At 40.6% G+C, this 6,858-nt stretch overlaps 1 non-coding gene across 1 annotated transcript; it reads right to left on the reverse strand.

Moving 5' to 3' along the window:
- Positions 1 to 6,447: 6,447 nt before the first annotated feature.
- LOC147357373 (U6 spliceosomal RNA) lies at positions 6,448 to 6,551 on the reverse strand. Its single transcript, XR_015142533.1, has one exon. It is a non-coding gene; the product is annotated as a U6 spliceosomal RNA (small nuclear RNA).
- Positions 6,552 to 6,858: the final 307 nt, after the last annotated feature.

Genomic DNA, 6,858 nt, shown 5'->3' on the forward strand with positions numbered 1-6,858 from the left:
TCTTGCAAGACGTAGAATATTTCCATTATCCTAGAAAGTTCCTTCATGGTCCTTCCAATAACCCTTGTGCTGCCTTGAGGCAGCCACCATTCTGCTTTCTGTTCCATTAATTAGCTTTTGAACTTCATACAAATGGAATCATGTAATACATACTCTTTTGTTACCAGCTTCTTCCATTCATATAATACTTTGTATTCATGCTATTATTGGAGAAGGAAATGGCAACCCACTCCAGTGTTCTTGCCTGGAGCATCCCATGGATGGAGAAGTCTGGTAGGCTGCAGTCCATGGGGTCGCACAGAGTTAGACACGACTGAAGCGACTTAACAGCAGCATCCATGCTATTATATTTATCAGTAGTGCTTTCCTTTGCATTGCTGAGTAATAGTACATTTGCAATGAAAAGAAATGGACTACATTCAAAATATGAAGATTATGGCATCTGGTTCCATCACTTTATGGCAGATAGGTGGGGGAAAAGTGGAAAGAGTGTCAGATTTCATTTTGTTTGACTCCAAAGTCACTGTGGATGGTGACTGCAGCCATGAAATTCAAAGACACTTGCTCCTTGGAAGGAAAGTTATGACAAACCTAGAGAGGGTGCTAAAAAGCAGAGACATCACGTTGCCAACAAAGGTCCATCTAGTCAAAGCTATGGTTTTTCCAGTAGTCATGTGTGGATGTGAGAATTGGACCATAAAGAAAGCTGAGCACTGAAGAACTGATGCTTTTGAACTGTGGTGCTGGATAAGACTTGGGAGTCCCTTGGACAGCAAGATCAACCCAGTCAATCCTAAAGGAAATCAACCCTGAATATTCACTGGGAGGACTGATGCTGAAGCTGAAGCTCCAATACTTTGGTCACCTGATGTGAAGAATCAACTCACTGGAAAAGACCCTGATGCTGGGAAAGATAGAGGGCAAGAGGAGAAGGGGGCAACAGAGGATGAAGTGGTAGATGGCATCACTTACTCAATGGACATGAGTTTGAGCAAACTCCAGGAGATAGTGAAGGACAGGGAAGCCTGGCATGCTGCAGTCCATGGGGTTGAAAAGTGTTGCACATGAATGAGCAACTGAACAACAGCAAAAGGGTACATTTGCAAATGTACCAAAATTTATAAATTCTTTCTCTTAATGGATCAGTTGTTTCCAATGTTTTGCTATTATGATTAAAGCTGCAATAAACATTAATGGAAGGCCATTGGACTCACAATCTCTACTATCTCTGAGGGCCCCAGGTAGTAGTATCCCACCTTTCAGCATAGTAGGGCAGTATGTAAGTAATGGAGGACACCTAGTACAATGCCTCAGTTGTACCTGAGGTTTAATACTTATAAGAAAACTTGAACTGGTCCTTAGCCTGCTAGAATGTAGAGAAGTAACAGAATATAGCAGGACATTCTGAGTGGAGGAGTGCAGCTGCTTATAAACGCTATACATTTGATAGGTGAATCATTTGCCTCATTGTTAAAAGATATAGTAATATAAGAATACTTCCTATACCTGGTGATATTTTCTATTTGTCTGTCATTGAACAATGACCTGGAGATCATTGAAAATGGGTTTGGAGGGCTTTGGGCTCCTCCAAAAGCAAAAAACAAACTGAGGGTTAATTGCTAAAATCATGACATTTGGAGTAAATCATGAATACCAATGATGACTTGACAAAAGAAAAGGTGTGCATAAAGTGCTGCATTGCAAAGGATATTCTATCAGGACAATTTGTAGTAGAAATGCAGGATAAGCAGTATTTGATGCCCATTAGTTGAACAACAGACATAATATATGGCTCTAGTGTGGTCTCCAGAGGTCCCTGGGGACTCTGCTCAGTATCTTGACTAAGATCTAGTGACCTAGAGGAGAAAACCAGGACTTCTGAGTTGAATGCTGCTGAGGCAAGGAACTTCAAAATCAATACATTTATTTTCTCCTTGAAAAAGTTGGTATTGGAACTGTTGAGAAGGAAAGTGAGAAATGAATCAGAAAAATTACCTAGAGAAACCAAAGAAACACAAGATATAGTTGATGTTTTGGGAAGGCTTCCACTGCAAATCTGCTAATAATTTTACCCAATATTATGTATCTCCCTTGACTTGGATAGAAGATAACCCAGGCTCTCAACATTTAGAATTCTCCAACATATTTTTCCTAAATTAGACTAGACATGATGTTAAGCAGATATTTGAGGACTGCTCAGATTATGGGCTAGGAATGTCAGGTTGGGACAAATCAATATCTCTCAATTTGGGAAGATAGGAAAGATACTTTATCATACCGTTGATCCAGCATTGGAGTTTCGCTGGGCAGGATATGGGTTCCAGGAAATGGAAAGTGTGGATGAGAATGAAATAAATCCAAGCAATCAATAACAGACTCCAGGGAGGATGAGGAGGATGAAAAGTATTCAAAGGGAAAATTTAAAGTAATTAAAGAATAAGAGTTCTGGAGAACTTGAAAAACAAGTGCGCAGAATTCAAAGATGTAAATTGTGCTCTGAATACAGAATATGGAAATTTAAGACACAAAAATAGAGAACTTCTGAGTGATAACAAAACTAGATATAGGAGTAACTGTTAGACAGAAATTCCTTAACTTACCTTTAACAGTTGCTGGCATGAGGGGACAAATTGTGAGATTCAAATGTAGGTAATTCATCCTCGTGGACACAGATCATCCAAGTTGAGTGAGAAGATGTCAAATGAGTGTCAAAGTCTTTAATGAAGCCTGGAGAGTGACTGGGAGGCAGGAGCTGGCTATGCCAACAGATTGAGGGCACAAAATTAAATATGAAATAGGAAGATAATAAGATAAAATGTACAGTTGCATTGTTGGAAATAAACTATATTGCTGTGAGAAAAGCACAAGCTAATTATTCCACTGACCTAGAAATTGAAATAATACTGTTGACAACAAACCTTATTGCTATGAGAAAAATTAGTTACTAATCACACCAGAGAAAATATTCCTGGTGGGTATTACACTTCTGAAGAAAAATAGATTTTTCAAACTTAATAGTTCTTTCTCAAATGTAAATTATCCTAAATTTAACATAATGGAGTGGCCTTCCAGATAACAAATTTGTGGAGGGTTATTCTTTCTCTTTTTCAGCCAGAAAAGTACCAGAAAACTGGCTAGGTTCATTGACAGCAGCTTCCCTTTGAGAAGGAATAGAAAAGCTTAGATTCATTGAAAATAGTAATTGCTTCAGAATGTGGTGTGAATGCATTGAAATCTCTTGAGGAATCATCCTTAAAAGATGAGTTATCTTAATGGCAGTCAAAGTATTTCATTCCTTAGAAGGACTTGATCATCTGAATGGGAAAATGTTCTAAGGGTTAAAAGTGGTTGGTGCCAATCCCTATTTATCTGCATCTGTTATCTTGTGAAATAATCAGAACTGTGATTTACAGATGGCTTGTAAAATAATTAGAACTGTGATTTACAGATGGCTTCTCCTCTGCTACAGGAGGATGATAATAGTACCTAACGTGGGTTTGTTGAAGGATTAGAGGAATTAATGTATGTAAAGTGCCTAGAACACTGATTGCATTCAGTAAGTGCTACATAAGGGGATCATATTAATGTATCCAGGCATTATGTTAAGTACATCTTTGCGCATTCTCATTCATGCTCCCCTAAACCTTTTTTTTTGTGATAGATATTATTATCCCCACTTCACAGAGGAGAAATATGAGACTTAAAGAGTTTTTCTTTTTACTTGCCTAAGAAAACACAGCTTGCCCTCCAAAAATTGGGACCTCTAGACAAGAAAGTAAGTCAGTAGTTTTGGGCAATAGACACTTCCCCCTGAACTTGTAAGTACCTGAGCCTAGCTGACACCTTAAGAAGTGAAAGTGTTAGTTGTTCAGTCATGTCCAACTCTTTGCAACCCCATGGACTATAGCCCACCAGGCTCCTCTGTCCATGGGATTCTCCAGGCAAGAATACTGGAGTGGCTTGCCATTCCATTCTCCAGGGGATCTTCCTGACCCAGGGATCGAACCCAGGTCTCCTGCATTGGCAGGTGTGTTCTTAACTGGCTGAGCGACCAAGGAAGTCCCCTTAAGAGCTAACTGTGTGTAAATTCAAAAGCTATAGGGGGACTTTTAAGATGGTGAAGGAGTAAGATGTGGAGATCATCTTTCTCCCCACAAATACATCAAAAATACATCTGCGTGTGGAACACCACCTACAGAATACCTACTGAATGCTGGCGGAAAACCTCAAACTTCAAAAAGGCGAGCTAATCTTCACATAACAGGGTAAGGCAAAAGAGATAAGGAAAAAAACAGACAAAGGAATCAGGATAGGGTCTGCACCCTGTGGATACGAGGGAGCTGCGAAGGAAGAAAAGTTTCTGCACACTTGGAAACTTCCTCAAGAGCAGGGATATGGGGAGCTTCAGAACCTCAGAAGGGAGTGTAGCAACAAGTGCACAGAAGGCAAAAAGGAGAGAATTCAGCACAGAGATCAGCATCGACCAGCACTTCCCAGCCTGAGATGTTTTTCTGCATGCCCACCTCAGCGAGTGGGAACTAGGTGCGGAGTGAGGCTCAGGATTTGAGGGTCAGACTCGAGGGAGAGGACTGGGATTAATGGCTGTGAAGACAGTCTGAGGGGGCTAGTACAACACAACTGAAGGAGTCCAGGGGAAAGCCTGGGCCTTCCAGGGAGGCGAGAGCTCACTGTCCCAGAGACCTTCTAACTGCGTGTAACCAGATGTGGGACACACCTCAGCTGCAGTCTCCAACCCCAGTGGTGGGTCACCAAGCTGTAGGCTGGAGCAGGTCACTGCCCACATCTTTCTAGGGTCCTGTACAGCCTGGCACTAAGACCAATCCCACTCAAAGGCCAGCAGACTCCAGTGCCACACGCTACACACCAAACAAGTAGTAAAACAGACCCACAATCCTATTCATTAAGAGACAGGCTGCCCAAAACCATACCAAGCGCACAGTCACCCCCAAAACACACAAGTAGGTGCAGCATTGCCTTTCAGAGACACAAGATCCAGTTCCACCCTCCTGAACAGAGGCACCATCCCTGCACAAGGAAATCTTCACAAGGCACAGGTCCAGTCTCACCTACTGTGATCAGACTCCACAAGTAAGAGGAACTATGGCCTTGAAGCCTGTGGAACAGAGACAACAAACACAGTAAATATTTGTTGTTTGTTGGTTGGTTGGTTTTTTATCTTTTTTTTTTTTATTTATTATTATTATTTTTTTTTACTTTACAATATTGTATTGGTTTTGCCATACATCAACATGCATCTGCCACGGGTGTACACATGTTCCCCATCCTGAACCCCCCTCCCACCACCTTCCCCATACCATCCCTCTGGGTCATCCCAGTGCACCAGCCCCAAGCTTCCTGTATCCTGCATCGAACCTGGACTGGCGATTCGTTTGTTATATGATATTATACATGTTTTAATGCCATTCTCCCAAATCATCCCCCGCCCCCCACGGAGTCCAAAAGACTGTTCTATACATCTGTGTCTCTTTTGCTGTCTCGCATACAAGGTTGTCATTACCATCTTTCTAAATTCCATATATATGCTTTAGTATACTGTACTGGTGTTTTTCTTTCTGGCTTACTTCACTCTGTATAATAGGCTCCAGTTTCATCCACCTCATTAGAACTGATTCAAATGTATTCTTTTTAATGGCTGAGTAATACTCCATTGTGTATATGTACCACTGCTTTCTTATCCATTCATCTGCTGATGGACATCTAGGTTGCTTCCATGTCCTGGCTATTATAAACAGTGCTGCGATGAACATTGGGGTACACGTGCCTCTTTCAATTCTGGTTTCCTCTGTGTGTATGCCCAGCAGTGGGATTGCTGGGTCATATGGCAGTTCTCTTTCCAGTTTTTTAAGGAATCTCCACACTGTTCTCCATAGTGGCTGTACTAGTTTGCATTCTCACCAACAGTGTAAGAGGGTTCCCTTTTATCCACATCCTCTCCAGCATTTATTGCTTGTAGAGTTTTGGATCGCAGCCATTCTGACTGGTGTGAAACGATACCTCATAGTGGTTTTGATTTGCGTTTCTCTGATAATGAGTGATGTTGAGCATCTTTTCATATGTTTGTTAGCCATCTGTATGTCTTCTTTGGAGAAATGTCTATTTAGTTCTTTGGCCCATTTTTTGATTGGGTCCTTTATTTTTCTGGAATTGAGCTGCGGGAGTTGCTTGTATATTTTTGAGATTAGTTGTTTGTCAGTTGCTTCATTTGCTATTATTTTCTCCCATTCTGAAGGCTGCCTTTTCACCTTGTTTATAGTTTCATTTGTTGTGCAGAAGCTTTTAATTTTAATTAGATCCTATTTGTTTATTTTTGCTTTTATTTCCAATATTCTGGGAGGTGGGTCATAGAGGATCCTGCTGTGATGTATGTCGGAGAGTGTTTTGCCTATGTTCTCCTCTAAGAGTTTTAAAAATATGGAATGCTTCACGAATTTGCATGTCATCCTTGTGCAGGGGCCATGCTAATCTCTGTATCATTCCAATTTTAGTATATGTGCTGCCAAAGTGAGCAAAAACACAGTAAATTAAATGAAATGAAAAGACAGTGAAACATGCAGTAGGTAAAGGAGAACGGTTAAAAAAAAAAAAAAAAAAAAAAAAACAACACCATAAGACCAAACAAATGAAGAACAAATAGGCAGTCTACCTGAAAAAGAATTCAGTGTAATGATAGTGAACATGATCCAAAGTCTCAGAAATTAAATGGAGGCACAGATAAATAGAATAGAGGTGTGGATTGAGAAGATACAAGAAATGTTTAACAAGGACCTAGAAGAAATAAAGAACAGACAATCAGCAATGAATAACACAACAACCAAA

This window comes from Bos grunniens, chromosome 15 (assembly GCF_055505025.1).
Source record: "Bos grunniens cultivar Pamir isolate PY7600 chromosome 15, Bosgru_T2T1.0, whole genome shotgun sequence".
NCBI classification, from domain to species: domain Eukaryota; kingdom Metazoa; phylum Chordata; class Mammalia; order Artiodactyla; family Bovidae; genus Bos; species Bos grunniens.